Source organism: Amblyomma americanum, chromosome 1, assembly GCF_052857255.1.
Source record: "Amblyomma americanum isolate KBUSLIRL-KWMA chromosome 1, ASM5285725v1, whole genome shotgun sequence".
Lineage (NCBI taxonomy): Eukaryota > Metazoa > Arthropoda > Arachnida > Ixodida > Ixodidae > Amblyomma > Amblyomma americanum.
Genome location: NC_135497.1, coordinates 92,045,833 through 92,060,538, shown reverse-complemented (window position 1 = coordinate 92,060,538; position 14,706 = coordinate 92,045,833). Strand labels below are relative to the sequence as shown.

The following is a 14,706-nucleotide window of genomic DNA, read 5'->3' as shown; positions in this document are numbered from 1 at the left end:
AATCGGAGAGTGATAGAGACGATTAATTTATAGCAATTTAGTGGCCGTGACGACGACGGGGACACTGATGACAGTTACACACGTCGCCAGTGAGCGAACACGAGAAACGTCTACACGCACCTTTGATAAAGTATTCCAATATTTATAGTACTGTTTCATCGTTAATTAGTGGCCTCTGCGTAAAGAACATCTACCACTCGAAAATTTGGCGTTTCTCCTTGCCCTTGACGTCGACAGCGCCGAGACAGGCCGTGAAGGTTTCTTCGGTCGTTCGCTGTTGGGAACCGGATAGCTAGATTTTTTTTTATTTCAGTGTGCCTTACGTCACTGCTATTCGTCATCAGGAGCCATCGCAATTAGGACCGAAAGGTTTGTCCTCTAGTGTGAGTACTTCGTCATAAAGGCAGGCTATGCTTGTTTAGTTTGTGCTACTTTCAGAAAAAAAAAGCTTCCAGTGAAATATACACATCCTTTAAAGGCAATTTAGCGATCTGGACGCACTAGTACGGCGCCCTCTAAGAAAAAAAGGTGTAAAAATGGTGCATCGTCATGATTTATGCTATCTGAAGACGCATGGACTGAAGATGCTTTCTCATAACACCCAATTGGACGTCGTTAGTCAGCTGTTTCGGAAAAATTACACCTTTTTTTTTACTCTCTTAAAACCAGCTCTGTTCCCCCGCGCGAAGACGCTGTACAGCAAAGTATGGTTTGGTTTGGTTTGGTTTATGCGGGTTTAACGTCCCAAAGCGACTCAGGCTACGAGAGACGCCGTAGTGAACGGCTCCAGGAATTTCGACCACCTGGGGTTCCTTAACGTGCACTGAAACAAAGTATGCATCCCTCACCCCCTCCCCTCTCGAAGATGGCCCTCTCCCGAAAGCAGGGTGGCTGGGTTATTTTGTGGACAATAGTTAAGAACTATGCTGGCTTCGCCTAGCCAGAGCAGGTAGGCGTGAGTCATCTGTGGACACACGCTCCCCCCTGCATTGATCCTTTTGATCAGTGACTTAAGGGACGCTGGCGAAAGTGACCGCGCCTCCCCGCTTCTGCAAGGGCCCAGAAGGTGCTAGCACTGAAGCCCGGAAGCGTGTTTCGTGGAAGAACACGTGCAGCGACCTCCTCCCCATTTTCGCCTAACATGGTCGGCAAAAATGGCGGACGAGGAGACTTGGCGCATGCGCAGAACGTTACTGGAAAAAGGTGCATATGCTGCGATCAGCCACGACAACCATCACGCATGCAATCATGCTCTTGGCTGCTAACGATCAAAATAATAACTAATATTCGGCGCATGTGCTTTCGTACTTATGATTGGGTATCGTTTAAAAAAAAGAGCAGTAAGTTGGCAAAGACCGACGGCATGATGGGTTCTGTGTCACTTCGTTGACCAATTGCAGCTCTGAACGAAATCATCATTTTAACGCCTCGATAATGTCCTCCATAGTGCGTTGCTCGTTACAGACGCTCGAGTCTTAACTGGACTATCACCAATGCCAAACTATTAAAAAAGGATTCAGGTTAACATGCATAGAAGTTATTAAATCAAAAGCTCACGAACGAGCGATATTGTTGATGCAGTAATTTTATGTTAACTGACAATGTATTGTAATGTAACTCCAGATCCCAAATAAATTGCACTCTCATATTTCTGCCTCATTTCGACAAAAAACGAGCCGTACTCGCTGATAAATGCATCATCTTCACCACTAATACTAAGAAGGCTGAAAGACAAGAACTAGGGAAAGAATAATTCGGCAGCTCAAGTGCATTGTGAATATGGACTGAACATTGCAGCTTTGCTGATCTCTCTGAAACTCCTCAACGGAGCGTAAAAGACATTTCGTTTCATACAAGTTTACGGATCCTTTCTCTCTACAGTACATAGCGAAGCCCACAGTAATCAGTTTTCAAGACTGCTGCATTTCCTGGTCATGTTTTGACATCTACAAATGTTTCACACAGAATCAGTTCGATTTCAGCTTATTTTAAATTGATAAACAGAAAGCGAGGCGACCAACGCAATTTAAGTCTATTACGAACCTGGCTGCTTCGGGTTTCTTGCTGAAATTGTGCTGCATGCTTACAAGAGTAGAAATTGACTTAAACTCAGTGTACGCGTACGTCATTTTTAGCTTCTAAGTTGTTTCGCGCAGCTTTAATGCACTCAAGCAGTGGAGATGGGCAGAAATGTAGCCGTCTCCATTTTTTTTTTTCATAGTAGTGCAATGAAAGCATTAAATTCAGCAACAAACTGGGTGCCACAAAAAACAGTAACCAAGGCGCTACTATTACGGCAGTGCATTGTGAATTCTGATGGAATGGCTCATAGATCAGGAAATAACTTTTTTCTTTTAAAGGGTAATGATGAGCACTAAACACTACATTGCACTGGATAGGCGCAACCCGAAGACCCAAGCTCGAAAATAAATGAAGCTTTGGCGCATAAACAGACAGGCTTTCCTTCATCATCGTAAGTTGCTTCGGATGATTGAGACTATATGTCGTACGCACAAATAAAACTGAAATAAACGACGCATTGTATCGCACTGATGAACCCATCTTTAACAACAACCTAAATTCAGTGGTGGTTGTTACCTAGCTTCAATAAAATGAAAGCACGTATAATAGACGGAATCGCCCTCACTGCCTGTAGCTCGAAGTGTCTTAACACGTGCTTGGGCTGCCTGTGCTCAATTTCTGCTCAGTAGACCCATCCTTGAAAATTTTTCGAGAACTCCGCGTACACTCGAGCGATGAGAGGTGAGAACTGCTGCATAAGCAGTGGTCGACTGTCGTTTGAAACCCTCCTCTGCGCCATCTTCCCCAAAAGTTCAAATGTATCAAATTCCCTTCGTTTACCTGAAACTTCTGTACACTCGGTACGGGTTTACTAGACTACTTCGAAACAAAGCTGTTTTTTTCTTATTCGGAATATCCGGAAGCGTGCGGCCCATAACCAACAAAGAAAGTTTAAATTTCATATCAATATTACAAACTGTTACTGTATCTGACGTGCAATCAGTAATGCTATAGCATTTACATCGCTTTTTTCGCCAGTTCTATGAATAACTTCAGCACACAGGAAGGGAAATTTTTGATAGTCATTTCGCAGTGCCTCCCGTATGCGACATAAATGAGACCACATTTACGGTAGCATCTGCGTATTTACCTATACTGCGTAATAGCTGGCTATATATTTCTCCTCGCTACTCTCTCCATGTGTCCCGGCAACATTCTTTTCCTTCCCTTTTTTTTCTCTTTTTAAAAAATAAACCACTACTACTATTAGAAAACCTTCAAACGCATACTGCAAGGAAGATGAGTAACAGTCGAGTAAAGAAAAGTCTCGCCGCGCTCCTTGTTCCTGAGAGCGGAAGAGCTGTGGGCGCCCCGAGATCGCGGAAAAATGTATGCCGCATGGGTAGGGTAACATGGGCAAAGGGGGGCGTATGTAAGAAGAATGCAAGCAACCCGAACATTGAAAACGCCGAAGCCTGTCGCCCCGCATGCGGGCAGCGTTACCGTGGAGCACTGCTGGGAAACATGTTGGGTGACCTTCCCTCAGTCAGAGGAGAAAAGGAAAAGAGGGCAAGCGCGGCTCCCTGCCGAACAGAAGACGCGAAGCACTGTTTCTTTTTTTACATTTTATACTTTTCCCTTCGCTGTTCAGGTCACGTGCATATCTATTTGGATTGGCTATTTGCACTCTTAAAGTCGAAGAAGAAGCCGCTGTTGCCGCTGACTCTAGCCGTAGCCACCGTAGCTGTCTAGCTGTTTACAACGCTTTTTGAATTCGGTTGTGCGATTACTTCGTCGTGCACGCTTCATGGCTGCGTGCCGCTGCAGTGAGCGACACCTTCGCGAAAGGGTCAACGTCTGAAAGAAACACCGCACGCCAGATCTTCGCGGCGAGCTCATCGTACGAATTCTTTGCGCCAAATTTCAACCGTACATGTAAGTGACCTTTTCGTTTGGTCTTACATGGTTTTCACCTACCATCAAATTATGGTGTATTGAATAACGATGTTTTATCATTGATTGTGTGCGCGAGCCGGTACTTGTTGCTGTTTTTTTTTTTTTTTGAGCTGACTCCGTAGGGGCCGGAGGGAGCCGATTCGTGTACAACGCACGATCATTCTCAATGCTTTCTTTCGCTGCAGGCTCTGACCCTTCGGATCCTCCGCGCAAGAATATTGCCTGTCGTCTCTTCAACGCAACGTGTTTGCCCCTCCTGACGACCATTCAGGATGAGGTATGTCTAAAGCAGTCTCCGTTCATAAAAGGGCGAGTAAATTAGTGTGCACGCTTCTGTGGCACGACGTACTGCGCGAAGTGCTCATATCTACCGCAGCACTGTATCTGATTCTCATTGGACAGTAAACCTGTTATAATTTTAGCGCTACAAGAAGACTCCACCTGCCAGGTCGCTTTTTTTTCTCTCGTGTGTGGATGGACGATGGACGGCGTACTTTTTTTTTTTTTTTACTGTTGAGCAGAAAGCAAACGATAAAACAGTAAACGTGGAACGTTGATACTCAAGAAATTCGCAGCTCATTTGTGTTGTGCATTTCCTGGCGTGCGGCCTTTTTCGCACACACCTTGCAATATTCTTTGCTAACCCAGAGGGTGACTTATCATGCCAGCAGTTTTACTGTATTCGAATGGAAGGTGCGTGTGCGAATGGTGCTAGTAACTTATCCTTCAGTCAGGCTGAGGACTAATGGTGAAAAGTGGTCTTTTTTAGTTCTTTTTGCAAGTGAAAAGGTCTGGGCTAGTTGGTGACCAAACATTTGACCACAAAAGCATACAGTCTGTCACCTCTTTTTGTGCTCTTGTGTTCTCTTAAGTTCAGTTCAGCACGCAATCCTTGTGTGAGATTGTAGACTTTGTAGTGTAGTTTCTAAGCTTTTTCTGTTATGAATATTTTGAACCTCGTACGCAGTAACAATATAGTTCTTTCTTTCTTCTACACTTGCTGTTGTTAGACAATAAGTTAATTATGTCAGGCACTTAGTGACAATTCACTGGTACGCAGCGATTGTAGTGTAAGAAGTTTGTCTATGCTTACTGTGCGAGCAGCTGTCCAGTATAAACTAGTGCACTGCGTCAGTTACGTCTCTTACAAATACGTGACAAGTGCTGTTCTGGATAAAATTTTGATTGAAATGTTGTGGTTTCTCACTGTAAAAATATTCCTGCTGTTTCTTGAGCATGTGCGCTGCCATTATGTGGTTTAATTATTATACAAGTTATGACCAACCGTTAGACTAATGCCATCAATGGTGTTTCTCTTGCAGTGCTCCTGGCAGCAGGAGGGATGCAAAGGCACACAAGCACTGTTGCTCCTGGCACTGAAGTTCAGCCTGGCTTCTTCAAAACCGCACAAGTAGTCAAGACTAGATTTGTGTGGTATGTATTTTATTATGTAATTATGACATTGCAGCAAGCTCATCATTGCTTGATGTCCATCAGTGAACATAGTATACTATTTTGTGCAGCTACAGCCATTCTATTAGACAGATTTTGGAACCATTGGCTGTTTTGGAGGATTTAGTAGTGAAGGAATTTTTGAATATTGGATTGAATAATTGTGATCTTTTTTGTTGTGTGAAGTATCAATGCAGTTTTTTTTTTTTTTTGAAAAAGTAGGCTGGACTTCAGCAAAGGTTCCATATTGAATTAGTTGAGGGGCGCTGCCTGCAATTCATGTGCAGGAAAAGTCAGAAAAAAATGATGCACAGAATCCTTGGCAGGCTGGCATGCTACCAAACAGATATGACTAGCACTGTTTTTGCATGTAAAGCTAAATTTGATGTGCAGCTATGCGAGACTGTTTGTCTCCTTTGCACTGTGAACACTTCCTTCTTCAGCAGGAAGGTGATGTTCACTGATGTGAATAATTTCCATAGCTGATGTGAACCCATATTATTTTTGCATTTTCACAATGGAGTGAACTTAAAAATTAATTAAGCTCAGGTGGCCTGCATGTGACAGCAGATATGGAAGGTAACTGTTCTAATAGCCATTCTCTCATGCTGTCTGTCAATATTTACAGTTTAATCATGCTAAGCATCTGAAAAAATGTTACATAATATGAGGTTGCATTCTACTGTTCCGGCAAAATGTAATTCATGAGAATTACTGCTGCTGCATATTCTGCAAGCATTGGATAAAGCAGCACTATGTATATAAAAAGTCGAGGTGTAGAATTTGTTCGAGCAAAAATAGTGCTTTAGAAGGAGATTATTTTATGCTGCCTCTGTAATTAATGTAGTGTTTCAGTAAAAGCTGGTTGAGTAAGCAAAGCTTTTTGCACAGGCATAATGTAGAGAAACGTAGTGTAAAACCATGCAGCTATGAACCTGAACTAAAGCTACATTTATTATAATAATCCCTATAATTTTGTGTGTACGACGTCATCTGATTACCACATGAGTGGAGACGACTCTTTAGCTGTGTAAGCTGGCCTGGCAATTACTTCAGTTTTAGCCAGAAACATTTCCTTGTTTACCAGGAGTGGTACCCTAAAATACAAACAGATACAAATGCCTTTATTTCAACATTAGGTGATGTTAGGAGGTGCACCCAAAAAGCCTTTTACCCCTGAGTAAAGCTTAAATTTGGGCGAGTTGGTAAGCCCCTGTCACCCCTGTCACATACCCCTTATATACCCCTGTTATATCCCTGTCACACGGGCACCGCAAAGGCCTTTGAGATTCAGGTCCTTATATCCAAAGGCGTAAGGAGTGCAGCTGCACGGCACAAATGTTGCGCCTTTGCCGCTAAGGGCCTTGGAGGCTCAGGCGCCCGTCAGAGACCTTTGGAGCCCAAAGGCGCGGCCTTCGGGAACCTGTGATCACAGTGCAACAAATTGTCAAAAAGTAAAAGCAATAAAAAAATAGATACAGCCAACAATGTTTGAAAACATGTTTTTTTTAAATACGAAAGGTGTATCTGGCATTGCTTTTACTACGGGTGTTTATATTTTATGCCCAGATTTTAAGGCAGTGAAAGTGTTGCAGCAACACCGAGTACCCCTGGTGGCCAAGGCAATACACAAAACCTGCTGCTGCTGATGAGAGTAGCTGCTGCAGTTCTTTTAAGGAAGCAGTTAGAATGAAAAAAAATTGTCCGAGCTCAACGAATGAACAGAATACACTTTAATTTTAAAACACTCACTTCAGCCGGCTCAAGCACAGCAGCGGGTGCTAAGCCTGAACGACAGTTACACCTTTGGGCTGCACCGTGTAGCTGCGTCGCTGCTCTTTTAAGCTTTTGCTCCTTTGAGGAATGCCGTTTGAAAGGGGTATTAGATTGGCTTGACAAAGGAGTGCGTCCTCTTCCTTATTATAATTTATAGTGCATGGCCTTTTGTCATGTCCAAGCCTTTTTCCAGGAATTTAAACTGTTTCAAAAGGCAGCGACAATGGGATGCACCCAGAAAAGCCATGGCAGGCACAAGCCTCCTGTTGTTTACTAATAGGAATTGAATTCACAGGTAATGTATGCAGGGAAAGCAGAACATACTGATAATTACAGCTGGCAATATCACTGACACTTAGCTAATCACCTACACTTCCCTTTTTATTCACATCATGGGCTACAAAACATATATCGGCTGTAAGGCCGCTGTGGCTAGCGCCGGGCGCTTTCGGCGCGCCTGGCACCGAAAGAGAAAGTGTGGAACTCCTTGGAAGGCTCTCGTGTGCACGCGTGCTCCTGATTGCATTCTAGCGTGCGGCCCAGGTCCTCCTCTCTCGTGACCTTGACCTAGCGGCGCGCGGCTGGGCGATTCTAGAAGCCGCGACAGCGTCCCGAAGGTGGGCGGAGAGGGGAGCAACAGTGTCAGGGCTGCGGCGCCTACTTCCTCTCCCAGTGCCCTCGCTAATCTCTTGAACATTCGGACGACGCTATGAGAGTGCGCGCTGCATGTTTTCACTCGGTTTTTGTGTTGGGCTTCGAACGAGTGAAGTGGCAAGCTCCGGCTTCGATAAGCCGTGAGAAGAGAGCTCAGGGCTCATGTGTTTGTAGTGTCAAGCATGCTGCTTCAGTTTTATTCCCTGTGTGTGTGCCTGTCCTGTGTTTAAACGTTTGATAAAGATGAACTTCCCTGTACCTGCCTCGTCTTCTGTGTGCCCATAGTCTGCACTTCGTGCTACACGTCACCCGCCAAATCACCTGCATCTCGGGGAAGAGAGGTGTAGGATAAGAACCTTTGAAAACCTTACTGGCGCAGTCGACAAGGATTCGGCAACCACCGGCACTCCGCAAGAGCCAGCCCGTATCGTGAGCCAGGCGCAACGTCTTCCTGCGCTCATCTAGACCACCGGTCATTCAACGAGGGAGAGGAGTCTTGGACGTGTGCAGGGGACCTAGGGACCACAACCGGCGGCGGTCCGAGGCACCGATGTCAAGTAGTGGCCCCTACAGAGAGGAGCGACGCGGCGGGGAGGAGCTACGGTTGCTTAGGTGAGCGGGATTTCTTTCGTCCGTTGGCGTGCGTAGCTCAGGCATTAGAGCTGGGAGGTGCGTAGTGTTGGCTGGCGAAGAGTGGGTAAGAACAAAGCAGGGGGAAGTAGTCAGATTGACATTCCAGGGACAGACACTACTCAGATTGATACTCCAGGGACAGGCGCTAGTCAGATTGACGCTCCAGGGACAGGCGCGAAAGAAAGACGCCACATTCACAATGAACCAGTCGCAGCTCGAGTACGAACTCGAGGCCGCAGTGCTCAGCGAGCTAAAGCTAACCCCGTCACAATACTTCAAGTGTTCGAGAAGGCATGTAAGGGGAAGGCCGAGACTTGGATGCAGTTTGCCTTCTGTACGCGTACCTACTTTGATTATTACCTCCGAGCCAGAAAGGCGTAAACAAAAAAAGAAATAGTTTCATAATGATAGCGGACCGCATAAAATGCGTCCTTAACACTGAAGGATTGGAGTATATCCGTCTGCGCGAGGGCGAAAAGTGGCTTACACCTAAGGAGCTGGCGCACGAGCTCGACACTTTCGAGGATGCTAAGGGAAAGGAAGGGCAGTGCGGCCAATGTCGGCAGTGCCTGAGAGTCCCAAGGAGAGCGAAGTAAGCACCAGAAAGCGGACGGGCTGCTTCGCATGTCACAAAGAGGGGCATATCGCTAGAAATTTTCTGGCCTCTGGGCAGATCGCCAATCGCAAGAAGGACAACGTCACCGCAAAGGGGGCGCGAACCAACAGGGTGGCAGTAGCAACCGAGGAAAGCAGAGGGGCTTGTGAGATTGTTCAAGGTGACGACGCGTTGGTCGCCGAGATAAAAACACGAGCAGAGAATGACTGCGTGCGGACCTCTAAGTTACAAGAAGTCGAGACAGAATGCGCCGGTGTGCCCACCAACGCCGTCGTCGACACGGGCGCGGAGATTACTGTGGTTAGGGAAGACATTGTGCAGAGTGAATATCACAAGCCTGCAAGCAGGATCAAACTGGTCTGCGCCTTTGAAAAGAAGGTTGATGCAGCGCTAGTCACTATACCTATGAACTTGAGACGTCAGAGACTAACTGTGGAGACCCCCCAGAGAGCACACGTTGTGTGCGCCCTTACCAACGAGCTCTCGAAAGACCTGAATTGCTGGATCACGCGAGAGGACTGGGAGCTAATACAGCAACTGGACCACGGCAGTGAGACACGGGCCGTAAACCAGCTCACTGCGACTGGGCCCACAAACAATATTCGGGAGACTACGTGCCGTGAGCACTCTGAGGAGACAGCATGTGAAGAAAGCCCCGATATGACCCCCGATACGGTGATCGAACAAGACGCCGATGCACGCGACGCGGCGAGTCAACGTGTAAAATTATGCGAGGCTCAAATTGGCGACGACAGCTTGACAAAAGCGTGGACCGATGCCAAAGAAGGGAAGGGGGAATGTTTGTGTCTGACGGGCTACTCTTCCATCAGGACACAATCATAGGCACAAAGGTGAAGCAGCTTGTTTCGCCAGCTGAAAGGCCGAAGGATGTCCTGACGCTGGCACGCGACTCACTGTGGGGACGCCACTTGGGCCCGAAGAAGACCAAACAAACCCAGAATAAAATACAGCTTCTTCTGGCCTGGACTAGAAGCAGACGTGGCCGAGCATTGTAAAACGTGTCACACGTGTCAGATTCGGTCGGATAGATTTCATACTGACAGAATCCTTATTACACCGCTCACCAGACCTCCAGACCTGAACACCCCTTACAGATCGTAAACGTCGACATGGTTGAACCTCTTAAGGTACTGTTGCCCCGAGGACACAAGTATGCCCTTTGCTTTGTCGACCTCTGTACCTGCTGGCCAGAAGTTGTGTGCTTGCGATCGTTACCAGCGAAGGCAAAATGCAGTGCCTTGCTAGAGATCTTTAGCCGTACCGGAAGGGATATGTTCGGACCAAAGGACAAACTTCAAATCACAACTGACGCAGGAAATGGTGTCTAGGCTAGGCTGTTCACCTCGCTTTTTCATGCCAGAGCATCCCGAGAGCAATGGCACGGTGGAGAGATGGAACCGCATATTAAAAAATATGCTGTACCACGTCATACAAAAAACCTAAGAAACGGAGACAGGTTGGTCCCTTATGTTCTTTGGGCATTAAGAGAAGTCTCCCACGAAACAACGGGTGTCGCACCATTCAGGTTGCTTTACAGTAGAAACCCGACAGGACTGCTCGCGATTCTACTAGGAACCTGGACAGGTGAAGTGGCATTCCTGAGGACCTTACGGGAGGAACCAGCGCGATATCTGAAGCAGTTACGCGAACAACTCGAGATCGCTGCGGACGAGGCCGGGCTCACAGCAAGCGCGCGGCAGGGTAGCTACGCGCAGTCTTACAACCGGGCGACATGGCAGAAAACGTTTGATGTCGGGGACCGTGTACTGCTCTTCGACACCGATCGTGACACAAAACTAGCGCCAAAGTGGCGGGGCTCCTTTACAGTTATTGCGCGCGAAAGGGAGCATTCTTAGCGGATCGCATTGGAGGGCGTACAAGCTCCATTGTACATGCAAATCGCCACCGACCGTACTACACTAGAACCGGGCACGTGGGTGTCGTTCTTGATGAAGACGCAGAGTTCAGGGAAGTAGAATACACACCCCGCATACCACATGGTAAAAGTATTGCTCTGCTGACTCAGGAACAACTAGCTCACTTAAGTGAGAAGCAGCGCGCTGATGTAGGGACTGTCTTCGCGAAATACTGTGACCTGTTTCGCGAGATGCCGGGTATTGCAAAGGTCGGAAAGCATCGCATCGGGCTAGAAGATGGGCACCAACCTAAATAATCATTCCCGTATAGAGTCCCAGAGCTTCTAAAGACCGAAGTCAGCCGACAGTAAACAAACTCTCAGAAATGGGACTGATTTACCCAATCGAGATCAAGTACGCACACCCCGTCGTATGCGTCGGGAAGAAAGACTGTTCAGTGCGCCTCTGCATAGATTATCGCACTTTGAATGCGGCTACATGCGCCGATGCATTTCCTATGGCGCACCCACAAGAGCTTGTACTGAAAGTCTGACATGCTAAGTTCGTCACGCTAGTAGACTTACGTCGTGGGTACTGGCAAGTACCTATGGCCCCAGAGAGTCGGCATATGACTGCTTTTGCCATGCATGACGGTCAATATGCCTGGCGCGTCGTGCCATTCGGCTTGAAGAATGCGGCGGCATCGTTTCAAAAGATCATGAACACAGTGCTGGCAAAAGACCAAGATTATGCCACGGCATACCTAGACGATATAGCCATATTCTCCGCGACATGGCATGACCATTTGAAACAGCTAGATGCAGTTCTCCACCTACGTAAGGCAGGGTTTCGGGTGAGTGCGGAGAAATGCCAAATTGCGTGAAGTCACATTAAATACCTCAGCCAAGTTGTAGGTGGTGGAACGCATTCGCCGGGCCCAGAAAAGTTAGCGGCGATTAGAGATATCATGCCACCAACCACCAAAAAACAGCTTCGCAGTCTCCTTGGGCTCTGCAGCTACTGCCGCGAGTACGTAAAGAACTACGCAGAGGTAGCAGCGCCGTTAACAGCCTTGACGAAGCGAGGGGTACCCAACTTGATTCCATGGTCGGCCAAGGCACTGCGGGCACTGGAATGGCTGAAAAATTCACTTTGCCATGCGATGTCTCTGAGCACGCCAGACTTAGAACAGCCGTTCCGGCTTTTTACAGATGCCTCCAAAATTGCAGCTGATGCTTGTCTCGCGCAAATGGGGAAAGATGGCCGGGAGAAGCCTATCGCATTTGCCAGCCACCGCTTCACCCCAACTCAGGCACGTTAGTCCACAATAGAACGAGAAGCATTTGCAATTATTTGGTCACTGGAAAAATTCGAGCACTGGGTATTCGAAGCACAGGTTCGCATAGTGTCGGACCATAACCCTCTTTCCCATCTTACCACGAGTACGGCATATGGCGCCAAACTCGCCAGGTGGGCACTTGCATTGCAGCGGTATAATGTCACAGTCAGCAACAGAAAAGTTTCATCTAATGTAAACGCCGACGCGTTTTCCCGCCTCCCGAATTCTACTTGGCAAGATTAGTCTATTATGTAAACCTGAGTCACGCACGCTGGTGGGCGTCAACGTTCCCGCTCACCTGTATGGATATGTTTGCCATTGTGTGCGTGGATGATTTGCGAACCGCCCAAAGACATTGTTCGTCACACTGTGAAAACTGCAAGATATTGGACTTGCCGCAAAAGCAGTGCACGTTGGAAATCGACAGTACATTAGAACTGTGCATGTGAACTTCAGATGTTGAGCCGACGAGTCGCGGCCTTGAGTTTATGTTCAGATTGGCCGGACAAAAAAGCCCAGCAATCTTCTTATGGTGGGGCATGTAAGGCCGCTGCGGCTAGCGCCGGGCGCTCTCGGCGCGCACGCTGCCGAAAGAGAAAGTGTGGAACTCTCTGGAAGGCTTTCGTGTGCACGCGCGCTCCCAATTGCTTTCCAGCGCACGGGCCTGGTCCTCCTCTCTCGCGACCATGACTTTGCGGTGCGCGGCTGAGCGATTCTAGAAGCCGCGAGCACCGTCCCAAAGGTGGCGGAGAGGGGAACAACAGTGTCAGTTCCGCGGCACCTACTTCCTCTCCCAGTGCCCTCGCTCGTCTCTCGAACATTCGGATGACGCTATAAGAGTGCACGCTGCATATTTTCATTCGGTTTTTGCGTTGGGCTTCGAACGAGCGAAGTGGCAAGCCGCGGTTTCAATAAGCTGTGAGAAAAGAGCTTGGAGCTCATGTGTTTGTAGTGTCAAGCGTGTTGCTTCAGTTTTATTCTGTGTGTGTGTGCCTGTCCTGTGTTTAAACGTTTGATAAAGTTGAACTTCCTTGTATCTGCCTCGTCTTCTGTGTGCCCATCGTCTGCACTTCATGCTACACGTCATCCGCCAAATCACCTGCACCTCAGGGAAGATGGGTGTAGGATAAGAACCTTTGAAAACCTTACTGTGGCATCAGAGACCAGAGCCATAGTGTTACCAGGGGCTGCATAAAACCTTAGCCACGCAATAAATCAGACCACTGGGAAGACCGGGGGCTGCATAAAACCTCAGCCACTCAATAAATCAGACCACTGGGAAGGTAAATTCTCAAAGCAGAAATGAAAATTCGTAGATGATGGAATGGAAAAGCAGCAAACGAGCAGAATTGCAGGTGAGGGATAAGACTTATTTAACAATGAAAGCAAATGAAAATAATGTGTAGAACTAAATGCATGAGAATGGAAAGAGGGAATTGTTCACTTGCATTTTATTTTCTCACCTTTTACTAGTTTCCATTTCATACATGTCTTTTTCTTGTCACGACCCTCCCAGTAGTCCGGCATTGGGGATGCCTACAGTTTGACCCTACAGCTGGGAACAATATTCTAGATTTTTGTGATTTCTTAGTGGTTTTTTGTTTTGTTGGCCACAGCATGAATTTTTTTCTTGACAAGCCAGTGTGCTTGCGATTATGTGAGCATATGCGAGCAATTAAGTAGTTGTCTTTTGGGACGTCTTTTTGTTTTTTCGGAATTTATTTTCTGATTTTGGTTCTCATTAATAAGCAGTTAGAAGCCTGCACTTGTGGCATTGTTTTCATGCATCCCCCTTTATTCCTGCCTTTTGTGCAGTTTACATTTTTAGACATGAACTAAGCCCATGGTCACGTCGTACTAAGCTTTGTAGTTGGAAAATTTATTACATGTTTTCTCTCTATGCAGGTCAATTACATGGCGCATACTGCCCCCACCTGTATGGAGAACACTGCCGGGGCCATTGCTGTAGTATGGTGTAGCATGTGGAAAAATAAATATGACGTTATATTTCTTTCTCTGATTTTTTGATGAATCATCTGTGTGCATTCTGCAGTAGTACTTGCACCTGAACACAAGATGACACAGCCAATCTCAGATGAAAGATTTGTCTCAAGATTTCAACACTGCCTGCACTTCCAGAAAGACTACGGCTTGCACCCTATGGGTCAGCTTTAGTCCTGCATTCAGTGGGCAGGTTTACGCTACAGAAGGGTAATAGGGCTCTTGTGTGGACAGTATATCTATACATATATATATACCACCGGATGGTGCATAAATAGCCTCTGCAATTGGGCATTACCTTATACTCCTAAAAGGGTAACATTATCCACCTTGTGAGGGTATACGCTTGCACCACAGGGGCGCCAACATTGCTCTGTTTA

At 47.0% G+C, this 14,706-nt stretch overlaps 1 long non-coding RNA gene across 1 annotated transcript; it reads left to right on the top strand.

The window, feature by feature from the left end:
* Positions 1-3,703: 3,703 nt before the first annotated feature.
* On the top strand, positions 3,704-14,357 carry LOC144113226 (uncharacterized). Its single transcript, XR_013310712.1, has 5 exons — positions 3,704-3,957; positions 4,164-4,255; positions 5,301-5,412; positions 8,240-8,472; positions 14,231-14,357. It is a non-coding gene; the product is annotated as an uncharacterized LOC144113226 (long non-coding RNA).
* The last annotated feature ends 349 nt before the right edge of the window (positions 14,358-14,706 follow it).